Consider the following 17,743-nt stretch of genomic DNA (forward strand, 5'->3'; position numbering starts at 1 on the left):
GTGTTAGCTTAGTTCTTAGAATACTTTCTGCTACTTTATGAATGTGATATTCTGAATGTCTGTTATTCTCCTTAAGGTTCTGCTTCAAAATCACACATACACACACACACACTGCTTATTTGTTGAAATTCTCCCTGCTTTATCACTATCCTTTTCCACTTTGAATTATACATTTTTACTTGTAAAAATCAAAAACCACTCAAAAGGCACCTGAAACAGCAGCAGAAATGAAGGACTCCAGTGGAGTAAATAATTTAATTTGATAATTTCCATACAAAATTTGCTATTTACTGTGCTTCGTAACTTTGGTGGTTCGTGTGAACATTTTGTTGGACTGTACATTGTTCGTGTGGAAATTATAAAATTAAATGATTTACTTGTTAATTGGGTTACCACTCTCACCCAGTTTGTTTTTTTACATTTCTACTTGTGTTATGTTTATGAGCCTTAACTGTGTAGCTATAAAACATCCCTTCAAATCAGGTAATCCTAAACCACATTGCTCTGTTGCAAGGATCAAATTATCTCCAGTAACCCTTGCCCTTTTTTTCTCCCAGATAAATTCCTTCAGCTCTTTATTAATTATTGTCCACAACGTCTCCTCTGGTTTATAAAAATATGCCTGAACTATGTATAAAACTAAAAGGACTAAAACATTTTCACTGTTTGTATCTTATTATCCATATCCATAAACGAGCTTCCAGTTTCTCTGTTTTATATTATCTTTTATTTAGTCTGTTCCCATATATCTTTAGCTGCCACAACAGAAGGCTTTTTAATCCATCCTCCTAAGTACTTCATCTTAAATATGGGTATTGCTGAACTAATTCATATGTGGGTACATATTTTACAGTTGTAGTCTTTATCTTAGTTAGTGTTATGTTCTGAAAAGATTTGAAACTGTCTCAAAATGTTCCAGAACACTGAGATGTCCTGTTTTGGATCTATCATGTACAAAATATCATCATCTGTAAATAAAGCCAAATGTTCTAGATTACCATACCAATTATATCCCTGAATTTCTGAGTCCCTTATTTTCTTTGCCAGTCACTCTAAATGTAAAGGAAATATGAAAGGGGAAAGAGGACAACCCCTGCCTGTTTTTCGTGTTCAGACACAACTTATCAGAGAGGAACCCTCCCACTTCAATTCTTGCCTCTGATCCTTCATATATCTTCCTAATTCTTATTGTATCAGGGAATGCAAAAGCTTCCATTGCCCTACTCATAAAAGCCAGCTTTCTCTGCATTAAGAGCCACCAACAGCAGAATTTGGCTTCCCTCTGGATCATCGTTTTGTCAAATGTTTGCCTACCCTCCACAAAGCCACATTGATCCATATATATCAAGTTTTGCAACACCTTTGCCATTCGTTTAGCTAGTATAGATCTAAACACTATAGTCATGGTTTAAAATTGAAATGGGTTTATTTGAAGCTGAGTCTGATGGGTCTTTACCTTTTTTAGGTATTGCATCCACCACAACTTTCTTCCAAGATGTTGGTACTTCCCCTCCCTTTAAAGTACTGTTAAACAAAAGTTTCCAGATCTGTATCAGTTTCCCTCCTAACTTCCAAACTTCCACAGGAATGCCATCTGTTCCTGCAGATTGATTATATATCACCATTTGTATCTCATCCCCTTCTGTCTTAACTGTCAGTTGTTGAACCTCATCTGCCTCTAGTCTTTGACATACTTAAGACTTTCATAAATAGTTCCATTTATGCTCTTTCTTCATTTCCACATTTCTCTGCTTTATACAGGTTGTCATAAAATTTACGAAATATCTCAAATACTTTTACAGGACTTGGGGTTATTTTTCTTGTCATAGGCTTTTTAAGTTTGGTGACAACCCTTTCTACTTTCTGTTGCTGAAGTTGTTGTGCTAAAAGTTTTTGTGCTCAAAAAATAGTTGCTAAATATAAATCTTTCTAAACTCATCCATATACTTTTATTTTCTCTTTAAACACTCTGCTTTTTCTCCTCCTCTTGTTCTGTGAGGTTCTTATTCCACGATACTTAGGCATTTGTCAGCCCCTCTACGTATTTCCTATTGCTTCTTAACCATATCTCTTTTTTATTTCTGCCATTTTCAAATGCTATCTACATTTTATCCCACTTACTATCTATAACTACTGAAGAAAGTACTATCTTCTTAAGAACTCTAAGATAATTTCCATTACCTGTTCCTTAAATTCCTCTCCCTTTAACAGGTAGGTTAGAAAGCTCCAGTATCTATTTTTACTTTATTAGCGTGTATTTTTATCTTATTTTTTTATTGGTGCATGATATGAAATAGTTACTGTAGATGTGTTGAAGCTTTCAATTAAATGCACAAGTTCTTATGAAATATAATTTCTATGTAGTGTAGCCCATTAATTGTACCTTGGAGAATAATATGTAAATTCTGTCAGTTTCTATTATCGCATTCACAAATTCCATACAAAATATTTTCATAGCTTTCCTCGGAACTCTATACTCTCTAGTTATATTTTTCCCTTCTGTGTCCCCCCCAGATACATCCTAACTCTTCAACAAACTCCAGACACAATGTGTACGAATTTGCAATAACCACACAGACCAAGCAAAATACAAACGATTCAATTCAATCCACTAATAGTAAAAAATGTAGGTTAATATGTAATGTTTAAAAAGACACACAAAAAATAACCGCTTTCGTCTCCGAAATTAAGAAATTTCATCAGATAGTAATTCTTAAAAGCAAGGAAACTTTTATAATCAGTCGCATTACGATACGCAATCAGGTGAGGCACCCCTACCCCTCGTTTCCAACCAGTCATAAAATAACTTTCCTAAATTGACACACCCATTCTTTTTTTTTTTATTTACTTAAATAATAGTAAACATACTTGACATTATTCTAAGCAATGTATGATGTTTTATATATATATATATATATATATATATATATATATATATACATATATATACACATGTTTATAGTTATGTCTATCTATATGTATATAGTTTTATATATATATATATATATATATATATATATATATATATATATATATATATATATGGATCTACTTAAGTAGAGCCAACTTTTACAAGTTCGAACCACATGTGGCCGAGACCATATGTTCGAACATGTAAAAGTTTGAACACTGAAATAAAAACACATAAAACAAAAAAAAAAACGAAACTAAATGTCTGTAGCAGGCCCCCTGCGTCCCCCACCCCCCCGTACTTAAATATACCAACTCCGAGATCGCACTACATTGCAGAAATGGGAAATCTTCCCTTTCCACTCTGTACGGAGATCTCCATTCAGTCCGATCAAACCTTTACAAGTTCGAGCATATGGTCTCGACCATATGTGGTTCGAAATTGTAAACATTCGATCGACTGAAGGAGACCCATATATATCTATATAGGTTACCTTTAGTTCATCGAACGGCCACAACATCGAAATCCACTGCATCGACACAGCATAACATCGAAACCTGGAGAGCCGAAATTCCCCACACAGTAAGTAACCATTTGGCCATCAACATGAACTTTGCCCCATACCCGCACGGTAGTGCTTTCTTGGAGTTGGAATTTTTAAGTAAGGGGGGGTGTGGGGGGAGTAGCCGCCCACATCTGTGTGTTTGTTTAAATGGTAGATTTCGAGTTCTGGATGGCCAAACAGTTACAGTGTGGAGAACATCGGCTCTCCTGGTTTTGATGTTATGCCATGTCGATGCAGTGGATTTCGATGTTGTGGCCGTTAGATGAACTAAAGGTAACCCATAGATTTTCTTTGCTCCAGACAGGCCACCCAGGCCTCACCACAAAGTATAAGTTTCATTTTCCTGGTAGTAGCAATACGTTTTGTATAAGTTTTATTCCCAGCTACCTGGCCATGGAAGGAGCAAACGGCGCGACAGAAGGAGCACAGAGTCAAGATTTATTAGACCTGTCTACCTACAGTATCCCGGAGGACTTGACACCTCTAGCGAGGGCACTGTCCCAGTCCCCGGCGCTTGCAGACAGCATCATCAAAAACCTGGGACTCCAAGTTCGCCCCAGGCCACCGACAAGCAACGGAGACAGAGGAGACAAAGGAGAGCCTTCTATGGCAAAAACAGCGGGTCTGAATGACATGCCCACCCTACTCAATCAACTACTGGACCGAAGAGAGAATCACCAAGGACACCAAGAACTCCAGGTGCACCCAATAACACTGACAAGCTATGGAGACAGAGGAGATAAGGGAGAGCCAGGGGAGTTAAATACAGTGGGCACAAACGACGGACCCAACCTGCTCAAACTACTAGATCAGAGAGACTCAAACCCGTTCACAGACTTCGAACATGAACGTGAGGGGAACCCAGCCTCCAACCCCAAACAAGACAGAAGCAGGCCGCCCAATGAACCAAGGATCACCGACAGCGACTGCCGGTTTTTGGCACACAAACTAGATAATCTGCTCACAAAGCACAAAAAGATCATGCTGGACAACTTTTACCTGGAAACATGCATAGCAAAAAAGATAGTCCCCAAAGGCCTGAGGATTTACAAATTCCCCAATGGTCTCAACGAAGCAGGAGACACCTACACCATGCTATGCAATATCTACAACGAAGCGGGCCTACAAGCTATTAAAGTAATTATAGACTTTAACCAGAGCAAACAAGAAGACCTACAACAAATCAATGGGATATACGATACCATAAGCCAACACCCCAGCTTCCGTACAGTCAAAACAGAGCTCCAATATCTCAATAACAGGCTAGCGAAACTCACTGACCAGATCACAAAAAGGAAAAAGAAGAAGCTAGAGAGAGACTTGGGCCAGTACCAGGACAAAACAGCATACCCGCTCAACAAAACCAAGGCACGACCGACACAATACAGAGGAATAAATGAGCCGAAAACATCAACTGCTGCCCAACACGACGGCCCCCGAGATAATACAAGAAGCAGAGCAGAACAAAGGCAAGCACAACATCAGGGGCAAACGACAAGGATCAACGAGGCGCCCCACACAGCACCGAGAAGGACGGGAAACAACAACAGCGGAGAGCCGAACGGCACCCAAGATACCCACCAGACGCCCGCACCAAACGGCAGACCCAGGCCACTGCAAACAACACCACAACAGGCAGCGCAAGGCCAAGGATTGCAACCAGAGCAAGCCCCCCCAGCACCCCCAAGACCTGCTAATGAGCAGCATTTTTTAGGGCAGGTCACAGACAATGCCCAGAGCTACCCGAACAATGCGAGAGCCTCCCAGAGGAACAGAGGGAGAGGCAGAGGAAGGGGCAGGGGGATGACTTACTACAGACCAATAACTCGGTCGACAACCAGAGCAACAAGAAACCAGCCCTATTAAACAAAGCAGTTACCACTACTGAAGCGGTCTATAACCTCTCAAAATATCCGGTAAAAGCAGCCACAGAAGCCCTTCTAAACAAAGGGCTGAATTTCATCCCCTCACAAAGGGCCACTAAAAGAGAGGTGATTCTGGATCTCAAACTCTACTGCCGGAAATTAAACCTGCGACACATCTGCCACTCGAAAGCCAAGGCAGACAACGCAATGTTATCGGAACACGACTCCCTCAACCACGAGGCAAGCCCAGAGACGGCAGGAGTTAACAGCTCAACCCTCCTAATAGCAGCGACCAGAACAACGGATGCGCACAACAATACAGGTACTGTAACAACAAACACAGCAGTGCCAAGTGCACAGAATCCCAGAGCTTTCAGTAATGGTGCAATTATTAATTACAGTCCCTTTGATACCTTAAACTTTAATGCCACAAGGGACCTGCATACAAACGATAGCATACGCACGCTTAATCAGCAGCGTAACAGTAACGAGGACACAGTGCAGGGTGTTCCACAAAATACAAATGACATTGAAAGCTCAACTGTGTTTAATGACTCCCACGAATTTAATGACTCTATTGTGTATAGTAACTGTACAATCCCAAATGGCTCACTAGAATTTAGTCGCACAAATGAATGCAGAGTAAGGAGTGTGCATGATACAGGCAGGGGTAGACTGAACAGTTATGATGCCATAAAGGCGATAACCAATGAAAATCAGTCATCAGATAACTACGAAAACAGATTGTTTGAACAGTGCAGGTCTCCAACTGGAGACAAGGTCGCAGTAAACAAATATATTAGCAAAAGTACTAGCATTTGTACCCACAGTAATGCAGCCATTTTTAACTGTATTAATGAATGTACTAGCGTTCGTACTAACCGTAATGCAACCTGTTCTTACAGCATGACAGAAGCCGAAGGTACCCACAGTAGTGCAGCCATGTCTAAGAGAGTTTGTAAAAGTACTAGCATTCGTACTAACAGTAATGCAGCCTGTTTTAACAACAAGACAGATGCCGAAGGCACCAGTGGCAAAGATGTTACATCAAATGCAATTAGATCTAATATTAAAGCAAATAAAGAGAGCACAGCCAGTAATGTATCCATTGCAAATAATGAGAATATTGCCATTAATGTATGCACGCCAACTAAAGAGAGTGACAAAAAAGCTAAGGAATATGAGAAATGTATGAATCTTGCATGCTTTAGTGATAAGTCATCTATAGCAACAAGTGTAGCAATTAGTAGCAGAGGCAAGCATCAAAGCCCTGCCGCATACCACTACCCGCACTCGAGCACCAGCATACTCGCGATCACAAAGGCAGCCTATGTGTCTGAACCCAACCATGGATCAGAGACGAGCTACCACGTAAGCGAGCACCTTAACAGAAGCAGCACCCCCATCAGCAGCATCAATAGGCATACTAGGGGGGACAAAAAGACCATGCCCACAACCCAGTGCCACAGATATGGACAGCCCCCGGAAGCCCTGTTCATAGCTCGCTGCTCCGGTACTGAGCCCCAGGTGGCAGATCCCACAGAAAGCCCACCAGTAGCTTGGAACCTCAGCCCAATGGAGCAGCCAGAGGAGCCCAGGTTCAACAGAGATATACCAAGGCCCCAACCCAGCAGCCACCAACCTACACTTGACCCAATGATCAGTATTACCGTTACATCCCCCTATGTGCCCCCAGAGGCACCTGAGGACCCCACAGGCAGCCAGGAAACACTAGATAGTGAAGACAGTTGGGTAGGGCCTAAGACACTGAAAAGGAAGAGCATCTGGAACCCAACCCTGAACCCCAGCCTTAGCACATTTTCCAAAGTGTGCGAAAATGAAATAAGGGATCTACTAGACCAGAAGCCCAAGCATAGGTACTACAACCTTAGCAAGGACGAAGCAATAGCCCTCACCTCCCTTAAAAACAACCAAGAGGTTGTCATCAAAAAAGCAGACAAAGGGGCAGGGGTGGTCATTTTGGATAAATCCAATTATAACAACAAAATGCTAGAGATCCTATCAGACAGCACCTGCTACCAGTCACTAAGCCTATGGTATTAAATAAGTTCAGAACCATAGACAACCAACTAGCCAAGATGTTAGCAGACAACAAAATCTCTGACATAGAATTTGAATTCATGGCAGTGGACTCCCCAACCATTGGAGTATTGTTTGGGATCCCAAAGATCCACAAAAACCAAGCAGACCCCCCCCCGAGACACATAGTGTCCTCAAAGAGGACAAAGACAGAATACATATCAGAACTATTGGACTATTATTTCAACCCCATAGTCCAAAGTTCAGTATTCTACCTAAAAGACTCATGGTCATTCCTGCAAGAAATCCATCAGTACCAGGCCCTAAATGATGTAACCAGTCTGACCCTTGTCACACTGGACATAGAAGCTCTCTACCCGAGCATCCCACACGCAGAAGGCACAGAAATGGTCAGAAGATACCTGACCACACACAGAAACTACAACCCCACCAAAGCAGACACACTCATCAGCCTGCTCAAGATAGTACTAAACAACAATTTCTTCGCCTTCGAAGACCAAATTTACCAGCAACTAAGAGGCGTAGCCATGGGAGCCAAAATGGCCCCCTCCTATGCAAACCTGGTATTAAGCTCATGGGAAACAGACTCCCTGACAAAACTCACAGGCTTCCAACAAGTAGCGCTCTACAAACGCTATATTGATGATATGGTGTTCCTGTGGAAGGGCTCACAAGAAGAACTGGATATGTTTCTAACAGAGATCAGAGACAGCATAAAGTTCCTGTCCTTCACCATCTCAGACATAGGAAGCAAAGTGAACTTTCTAGACGTGACGCTATCCCTGGACACTAAAGAGAACAGGTTCTCGTCCACTCTCTACAGGAAACCCACCCACAGAAACAACCTCCTTGACTACAGAAGCCAGCACCCAGGCTTCATGAAAAGGAACATCATCAAGGGCCAGTTTGTCCGGCTCAGCCGTCTAGTCAGCAACGATCAGGAGTTCACACTCCAATGCAAGTTACTGACCCAACTATTCACTGACAAAAATTACCCCCCTCAGCTCATCAGCAAAGCTGCCACAGAGGTCAGAGAGAATAGACTCACCCAGCATAAGCCCATCCTCACCTATGGTTTCTCTGAACCAGTAAAGGAAGAAACGACACCCCAGCCGCGTTTCCCCATCCCCATCAGTAGTGACAGCACCACCATTAGAGAAACCATCTCTAAGTACTGGGGCATCATCACCAGCAACACAGAACTATACAAGACCCTAGGGGAGGCACCTATATTTTGCTACAAGAGAACCAACTCTCTTAAAACACTGTTTGAGAGGCAACCAACAGACCCAGACAAAACAGGCCCACCTAGCCTAGTTGGCACCCACCCCTGCGGACAGTGTGTATGCTGTAAACACATACGCACCACCCCCTCGTGCCAACTCCCACAAAGGAGTACCCCATACTCGTTCAGACATCACTACGACTGCAACAGCAGCAACGTAGTGTACCTAGCCAACTGTCACCACTGCCCAAGCTTCTATGTCGGCATGACCTCTAGAAAGCTCAGTGACAGAATTAAAGAACATATGCAAGCAATCAGGAAGAATGATGGCTCCAATGCACTAGCCAGGCATACCCTCACCTGCAGCACACCCCCAGCCATCAAATTCCTAGTGTTAGAACAAGTACACATGTTCACACAAACTTCCAACACCTTTTTGGAAGTACAAGAACTAAAATGGCAGGTAGAACTCAGGGCAGACATCTCCCCTGGCCTGAATGGAAATTTAAATATCAAAAGCCTTCTTAAATGGCTCAGATAAAATTCACACAAGGGTTACCAACCCCCACAGATCACATACACATCTTCTTAAATGGCTCAGCTAAGTTCACACAAGGGTTACCAACCCCCACAGATCACATACATATCTCCTCCTTTACATGGCTGCATGATTAGCTTGTCTCCTCCTCTTTTTAACTGTGCTATAAATACTGCAAGTAAAACTTTGAAAAGTAGATTTCTGAAGAAGTTCATATTGCTCAATAAAAGCAGCCAACGAAAGTGCTTAAATCTACTTTCCATGTCAGCGTTTTCTTTGCTCCAGACAGGCCACCCAGGCCTCACCACAAAGTATAAGTTTCATTTTCCTGGTAGTAGCAATACGTTTTATATATATATATATATATATATATATATATATATATATATATATATATATATATATATATATATATATATATATATATATATATATGTGTGTGTGTGTGTATATATATCTATAGATATAGATATATAGCTATATAGATAGATGATATATATATATATATATATATATATATATATATATATATATATATAGGTTTACTATCAATACATCGAACATCAAAATGTAAACCGTTCAAAAATCCAGTTTGCATGTCCGATGTTCAGAATGTGGAGTAGGTTGAAATACTGAAAACCAATACAGGCAAAGTCGAATTCGACTTCTGAAGTCCCTTGCCCCCTTAGCAGCAGTACGTATGGACCAGATCCATACTGCACAGCATTAACAGTCATGTTTTTGCAAGGGAGCAAACCCCCTGTACCCCCCCGGGGGACTGCACCCCCCACACCCCCTGCCATGTATATATTACAACTCCGAGATCGCAGTACAGTACGGAAAAGGGTAAATCTCCCAGCCGACTGTCGTTCAACAGTCTGTCTTCTTGAGTCAACAGTTCAATGTTCTTCAAATTGTTTGTCTGCGTTCTGACTCCCGCACATGTCATTGTCACACAAAGCATGCTCGACATTGCAGTAGCAAACCATATATAAATCATTTCATCTTTTTTAATGCCTTTAGTTTTAAAATACTTGCAATCGAAATATTTTCTTTCAGTCCGGGCCAGTGTGTTGCATTCAACCGCATTTGCCAGTCTAATTCACATTTTTTAAATGGAGTGTCCAGGCCCCACCCATAATAATTCTCTGTACAGATTTAATTACAGTAAATTTAAAAGCATGGCCAGGTTTTTCTAACAGGGGTTTATAAAGGGCATTTGTTTTTTTTAACTTTATATCCCTTTGATGTTCGTAGATCATGTCCTTTAATTTCCTCTCCGTTTTTCCTAAATAAAAACACAAACAGGTCTAACAAATAATACAATACACTACATATATCTTACGTGTATACTTTCAGTGTAAGTTAATTTTTGTCGTTATTGTCAACAAGGGAGTGAGTTTCATGAATGTCTGTACAGTAGGAGCAAGAACCACATTTCTTCATCCAACCTACACATTTTTTAACTCTGTGATTTTCAGGATATCATTCAAGTTCCTACCTCTTTTGAACATAATACATGGCTTTTCCCCACATATTCATAGATGTCCTTTTTATTATTCAAAATCTGCCAGTTTTTATTTAAAATACTTTGTATTTAAGCACTACAAGTACAGAAGATCGTAATAAGGGAGCTTATTTTTACCTCTTTTTTTCATTAATGTTTTAGTTCCCATCCAACTGTTTATAATTCCCCGTATTTTGTTCCTCTATATCCATTATAACTTGTGCTGTCCTATCTATTTCACTTAATATTGGAACAAAATAATTTCTTTCCCTCTTATTTACTATTTGTATAATATCATTAACCAAATGGGCTAGATACCTGTGGTTTAAAAACATATTCTTAAATACTTTATATTTGTCCAAGAATTGACTCCATGGTAGTCACCATGCGGGCTGCTCTCACAAATTGTCCATTTAGGATTGCCCTCTTCTGTTTAAATGGATAGGAGCTTGTATAATGCAAAAAACAAACAAACAAAAAAAACTATTACAGTAAGTTTCTTTCCTAAATATTTGGGAAACAAATCTCCCATTCTGTACATCTTTTTTCAACATAACATCTAGATAGGGGATTTCTACTTCACCGATGTATGTAAAACGTAAAAAAGATGCAGTGCCATTTATGTATTCCAAGCAGGAACCAATTTCTTCTTTTGACCCCCTCCTTAAAGTAGAAATCTCATCTAGAAAGCTTATGTAAAATTGACACGGGGGGGGGGGTGAATTATATAAAAAAAACTTTCTCCCATTGTAGCATTATAACATTTGTATATAACCCTGCACACCCCATTGCCACGCCTTCCTTTTGTAGAAATATTTTGTCTCAAACAGAAGTAAATTGCCTTTTGCAGGATGAGAGGAGTTCAAATCTTTCCTTATCTGGACAACCTTCTTATTCAGCCTTCATCCCTGAGGTGTTTCTTCAGCACCCCCAGTTTATAGGTTCTCTTATAATGCCTGGGGTGTACTATAAATTTTCAGAAGTCAGTCCTGGTTTCTTCTCAGGATCATGTGTTTCTCTGTTGCGGATGCAGACAAATTCCCATGCTGGCATACCTACCTCCATCCAAGGCTCGCTGTCTCATTGCCTTTTTTCAGTCATTTCTTCCTCTATCTCCAGTCACAGCCATGGATTTTCTCAGGTTTCTAGGATTTATGTCCTCCACCATTCTTTATGCTGCCTCTAGCCAAGACTCCATGTGAGACAACTACAGTGGTTCCTAAAGTCAGTGTGGCTTTAGCGCTGTCATCCACTAGATTTTTCTACCCCCTTTCCTTCCATGCCTCAAACTTGAGCTACAGTTGTGGATTCATCAACTTTCTCTTCAACTAGGACTTCCTTTCAACCCCCAGTCCCCTCTCAAGAACTTTTTTAGATGCCTCAGAGAGGGAGGGGGTGTGGAGCTTCTCTCCGTTCCCTCAAGGTTCAGGGTCTCTGGCCTCTTCAGCAGAGGTCAGATCACACCTACTTAAAGGTGATGAGAGCTCTCCTTTTAACTCTTCAGACTTTTCATTCCCTCTTTTTTCCAGGGCCTCCCAAAATCTTCACAGACAATAACACAATAATGTGGTATGTCAACAGGCAAGGAGAAATGCTGTCCTATCCTCATTGCAGACTGGCTCTTCAGGTCTGGGATCTAGCTGTCCAGTATTGACCGACTCTTCAGGCTGTATGTATTCCTTTAGAGAAAAATAAAGTGGACAATTAGTTGAGCAGGTCCATTATACAGGCTTGTGAATGGATGCTTCATAGAAATATGTTTATGGACATTGTCCTGTCCATTGGTGGACCACTCCACAGGTAGATCTTTTTGCCTCCCCTTTGAACAGCCAACTTCTTTCTTTCTTGTGGTAGTATCCCAAGTCCTCTCGCTTGGAAAGTGGACACCCTCTCTTTCCCTTGGAAGGGGCTGCTTCTTTACACCGTCCTACCCCTTCCGAGGGTCCTGCTTAAGATAAACCAGGGCTCCCCCAAAGTCTTGCCGGTGACTCCCTTTTGGCCAAGACAGCATTGTTTCCCCTTCTTCACCTAGCCAGGGAAAATCACCACAATTTACCTTCCAGGATGGACCCTTCTCACACAAGACAGGGTATCTCTGATCCATCCCCACTTATCCACTCTTCAGCTGACACTGTGGATGATGTATACTTTTTTAAAACAAGAAACATCTTTATTTAAGTTATCACTTATGACACAGGCAATCATACATTTATGTAAATGAAAACAAACCATATTGACCATCTTAGCTGCAAGCATTTTACATCACAAACCATATTGGCATAATTTTAGTTGGAAACATTATACATATTTATCTACCCAATCATTGTCAGTCAAACATTACATAGCTGTTTCAAATCCTGCCATCTTTTAAATATCATTCCTCCCCAGTAAATGTTGCTCACACAGTTCCCATTTTTTTCTTATGCAATTGGCTCCTATCCCTTCTAAAGATTCCATTTGTTGTATCTCTGTTACTATATTCATTACTTCTAGAACAGTTGGTTTAGACTTTGATTTCTGTTTTCTTGTAATTGGATTTTTGGCAGCCACCATAATTAGACTCACCAAGGCTTTACTGTGCCTAGGCAATTCTGATTCTGTATCATAGATCGGGAAAAATTATTTCCCTAGTTACGCCAATTTGCTTACCCAGTATTGCTGATAAAGTTGTCTGCAGGGAATCTTTAAACTCTGCCAGCTCATTACACTCACAGATGTTCGTAGATCATGTCCTTTAATTTCCTCTCCGTTTTTCCTAAATAAAAACACAAACAGGTCTAACAAATAATACAATACACTACATATATCTTACGTGTATACTTTCAGTGTAAGTTAATTTTTGTCGTTATTGTCAACAAGGGAGTGAGTTTCATGAATGTCTGTACAGTAGGAGCAAGAACCACATTTCTTCATCCAACCTACACATTTTTTAACTCTGTGATTTTCAGGATATCATTCAAGTTCCTACCTCTTTTGAACATAATACATGGCTTTTCCCCCACATATTCATAGATGTCCTTTTTATTATTCAAAATCTGCCAGTTTTTATTTAAAATACTTTGTATTTAAGCACTACAAGTACAGAAGATCGTAATAAGGGAGCTTATTTTTACCTCTTTTTTTCATTAATGTTTTAGTTCCCATCCAACTGTTTATAATTCCCCGTATTTTGTTCCTCTATATCCATTATAACTTGTGCTGTCCTATCTATTTCACTTAATATTGGAACAAAATAATTTCTTTCCCTCTTATTTACTATTTGTATAATATCATTAACCAAATGGGCTAGATACCTGTGGTTTAAAAACATATTCTTAAATACTTTATATTTGTCCAAGAATTGACTCCATGGTAGTCACCATGCGGGCTGCTCTCACAAATTGTCCATTTAGGATTGCCCTCTTCTGTTTAAATGGATAGGAGCTTGTATAATGCAAAAAACAAACAAACAAAAAAAACTATTACAGTAAGTTTCTTTCCTAAATATTTGGGAAACAAATCTCCCATTCTGTACATCTTTTTTCAACATAACATCTAGATAGGGGATTTCTACTTCACCGATGTATGTAAAACGTAAAAAAGATGCAGTGCCATTTATGTATTCCAAGCAGGAACCAATTTCTTCTTTTGACCCCCTCCTTAAAGTAGAAATCTCATCTAGAAAGCTTATGTAAAATTGACACGGGGGGGGGGGGTGAATTATATAAAAAAAACTTTCTCCCATTGTAGCATTATAACATTTGTATATAACCCTGCACACCCCATTGCCACGCCTTCCTTTTGTAGAAATATTTTGTCTCAAACAGAAGTAAATTGCCTTTTGCAGGATGAGAGGAGTTCAAATCTTTCCTTATCTGGACAACCTTCTTATTCAGCCTTCATCCCCTGAGGTGTTTCTTCAGCACCCCCAGTTTATAGGTTCTCTTATAATGCCTGGGGTGTACTATAAATTTTCAGAAGTCAGTCCTGGTTTCTTCTCAGGATCATGTGTTTCTCTGTTGCGGATGCAGACAAATTCCCATGCTGGCATACCTACCTCCATCCAAGGCTCGCTGTCTCATTGCCTTTTTTCAGTCATTTCTTCCTCTATCTCCAGTCACAGCCATGGATTTTCTCAGGTTTCTAGGATTTATGTCCTCCACCATTCTTTATGCTGCCTCTAGCCAAGACTCCATGTGAGACAACTACAGTGGTTCCTAAAGTCAGTGTGGCTTTAGCGCTGTCATCCACTAGATTTTTCTACCCCCTTTCCTTCCATGCCTCAAACTTGAGCTACAGTTGTGGATTCATCAACTTTCTCTTCAACTAGGACTTCCTTTCAACCCCCAGTCCCCTCTCAAGAACTTTTTTAGATGCCTCAGAGAGGGAGGGGGTGTGGAGCTTCTCTCCGTTCCCTCAAGGTTCAGGGTCTCTGGCCTCTTCAGCAGAGGTCAGATCACACCTACTTAAAGGTGATGAGAGCTCTCCTTTTAACTCTTCAGACTTTTCATTCCCTCTTTTTTCCAGGGCCTCCCAAAATCTTCACAGACAATAACACAATAATGTGGTATGTCAACAGGCAAGGAGAAATGCTGTCCTATCCTCATTGCAGACTGGCTCTTCAGGTCTGGGATCTAGCTGTCCAGTATTGACCGACTCTTCAGGCTGTATGTATTCCTTTAGAGAAAAATAAAGTGGACAATTCGTTGAGCAGGTCCATTATACAGGCTTGTGAATGGATGCTTCATAGAAATATGTTTATGGACATTGTCCTGTCCATTGGTGGACCACTCCACAGGTAGATCTTTTTGCCTCCCCTTTGAACAGCCAACTTCTTTCTTTCTTGTGGTAGTATCCCAAGTCCTCTCGCTTGGAAAGTGGACACCCTCTCTTTCCCTTGGAAGGGGCTGCTTCTTTACACCGTCCTACCCCTTCCGAGGGTCCTGCTTAAGATAAACCAGGGCTCCCCCAAAGTCTTGCCGGTGACTCCCTTTTGGCCAAGACAGCATTGTTTCCCCTTCTTCACCTAGCCAGGGAAAATCACCACAATTTACCTTCCAGGATGGACCCTTCTCACACAAGACAGGGTATCTCTGATCCATCCCCACTTATCCACTCTTCAGCTGACACTGTGGATGATGTATACTTTTTTAAAACAAGAAACATCTTTATTTAAGTTATCACTTATGACACAGGCAATCATACATTTATGTAAATGAAAACAAACCATATTGACCATCTTAGCTGCAAGCATTTTACATCACAAACCATATTGGCATAATTTTAGTTGGAAACATTATACATATTTATCTACCCAATCATTGTCAGTCAAACATTACATAGCTGTTTCAAATCCTGCCATCTTTTAAATATCATTCCTCCCCAGTAAATGTTGCTCACACAGTTCCCATTTTTTTCTTATGCAATTGGCTCCTATCCCTTCTAAAGATTCCATTTGTTGTATCTCTGTTACTATATTCATTACTTCTAGAACAGTTGGTTTAGACTTTGATTTCTGTTTTCTTGTAATTGGATTTTTGGCAGCCACCATAATTAGACTCACCAAGGCTTTACTGTGCCTAGGCAATTCTGATTCTGTATCATAGATCGGGAAAAATTATTTCCCTAGTTACGCCAATTTGCTTACCCAGTATTGCTGATAAAGTTGTCTGCAGGGAATCTTTAAACTCTGCCAGCTCATTACACTCACAGAAAATATGTTCTCAGTTACTCTTTCTTCCCCATCACACCTCCACCATTTGTTGTCTGCCTGAGGAAAAATTCTTGAGTCTACTTGGAGTGTAAAAACTTTTATGTAAACTTTTCCATGCAAAAATCCTAAATATTCTAGATTCTGTTTTATATTTGGGAGACAAACTTATATCCCCCATTGTTTCTTTGTGAATTGCTTATCCAGTGTCTCTTCCCAATCTTTTTTAGTCCTCTGATTGATTCTTATAGTTATCATGCAATATTTTATATGGTATACTAATTATTCTTTTTTTAACAGAAGCTTCAGTTCTAGATTTTACTAAAAACTCTACCAGTGCTGGTCTTTCATTAAGAACCCCCTATTTATTTCTCTTTGCCTATACTCTGATATCAATCATTGATAGTGAAGGCAATCTCTAACCTGCAGTCCAAATAAATTCTTGGCATCTTCCCATTTTATTTTTTCCTTCTAGTCATTTGCTCCCAACACCTTGGTTCCTTTGCCAGTTATCTGCAATAAATTCCAGCCCTGTCTTGCCTATTGTCTGTATCCCTAGTAGCAGTCATCCCTATTAGCAAAATCTCCTTTCTATATTCCTGTTTGCTTAATTCTTATAATTCTTTCGGCTACTTTATAAATATAATATTTTGTTTGATTCTTTTTCTTAATGGTCTGCATCCAAAATCTCAGTGTATTCTTGTTACTTTAGATTCCTCCGTTTTATCATCACCACTTTCCACTTTGAATTGTAGGTTTCTGTTTGTGCTATGTATAGGAGCCTTAACTGTGTAGCTCTGAAATACCCCTTCAAATTAGGTAATCCCTTTCTGCCATGTTCTGTTGGAAGAATTAACTTTATCCCACTTGACTCTTGCCGCCTTTCCCTCCGAGGTAAAATCCTTCAGCTCTTTATTAATTGCAATCCACAACTTCTCCTCTGGTTGATAAAAATATGCCTGACCTTTGTATAAGATTAAAGGGACTAAAAACATTTTAACTGCTTGTATTGTACTGTCCATATCCATATAACAGAGCTTCCAGTTTCTCAGTTTTTTGTATTATTTTTTTTTTAGTCTCTTCCCACATATCTTTAGCTGCTACATTTGAATCATTTTTCATCCATACTCATAAATCATTTTATGATGTCCCCATAAATATGGATGTGGCTGAACTAATTTGTGTGAGAGTACATAATTTACCGCTAATTGCCTTTGTTTTAGTTTCATTCATTTTGTATCCCAAAAAGATTTGAAACTGTCTCAAAATGTTCCACAACACTGTAATGTCCTCCTCTGGTTTTATCAGATATAAAATATCATCTGCAATAAGAGTCAGCTTTTCTTGACTTCTGTACCAATTGTCAATGAATTTCTGAGTCC

At 40.1% G+C, this 17,743-nt stretch overlaps 1 protein-coding gene across 2 annotated transcripts in view; it reads left to right on the plus strand.

Annotated features, from left to right (window-relative positions):
• GAPVD1 (GTPase activating protein and VPS9 domains 1) overlaps positions 1 to 17,743 on the plus strand; it is a 3,238,556-nt gene that overhangs the window by 1,679,465 nt on the left and 1,541,348 nt on the right. The window lies entirely within an intron of this gene.

Source organism: Protopterus annectens, chromosome 16.part0, assembly GCF_019279795.1.
Source record: "Protopterus annectens isolate FY-2018-M chromosome 16.part0, PAN1.0, whole genome shotgun sequence".
NCBI classification, from domain to species: Eukaryota; Metazoa; Chordata; order Ceratodontiformes; family Protopteridae; genus Protopterus; species Protopterus annectens.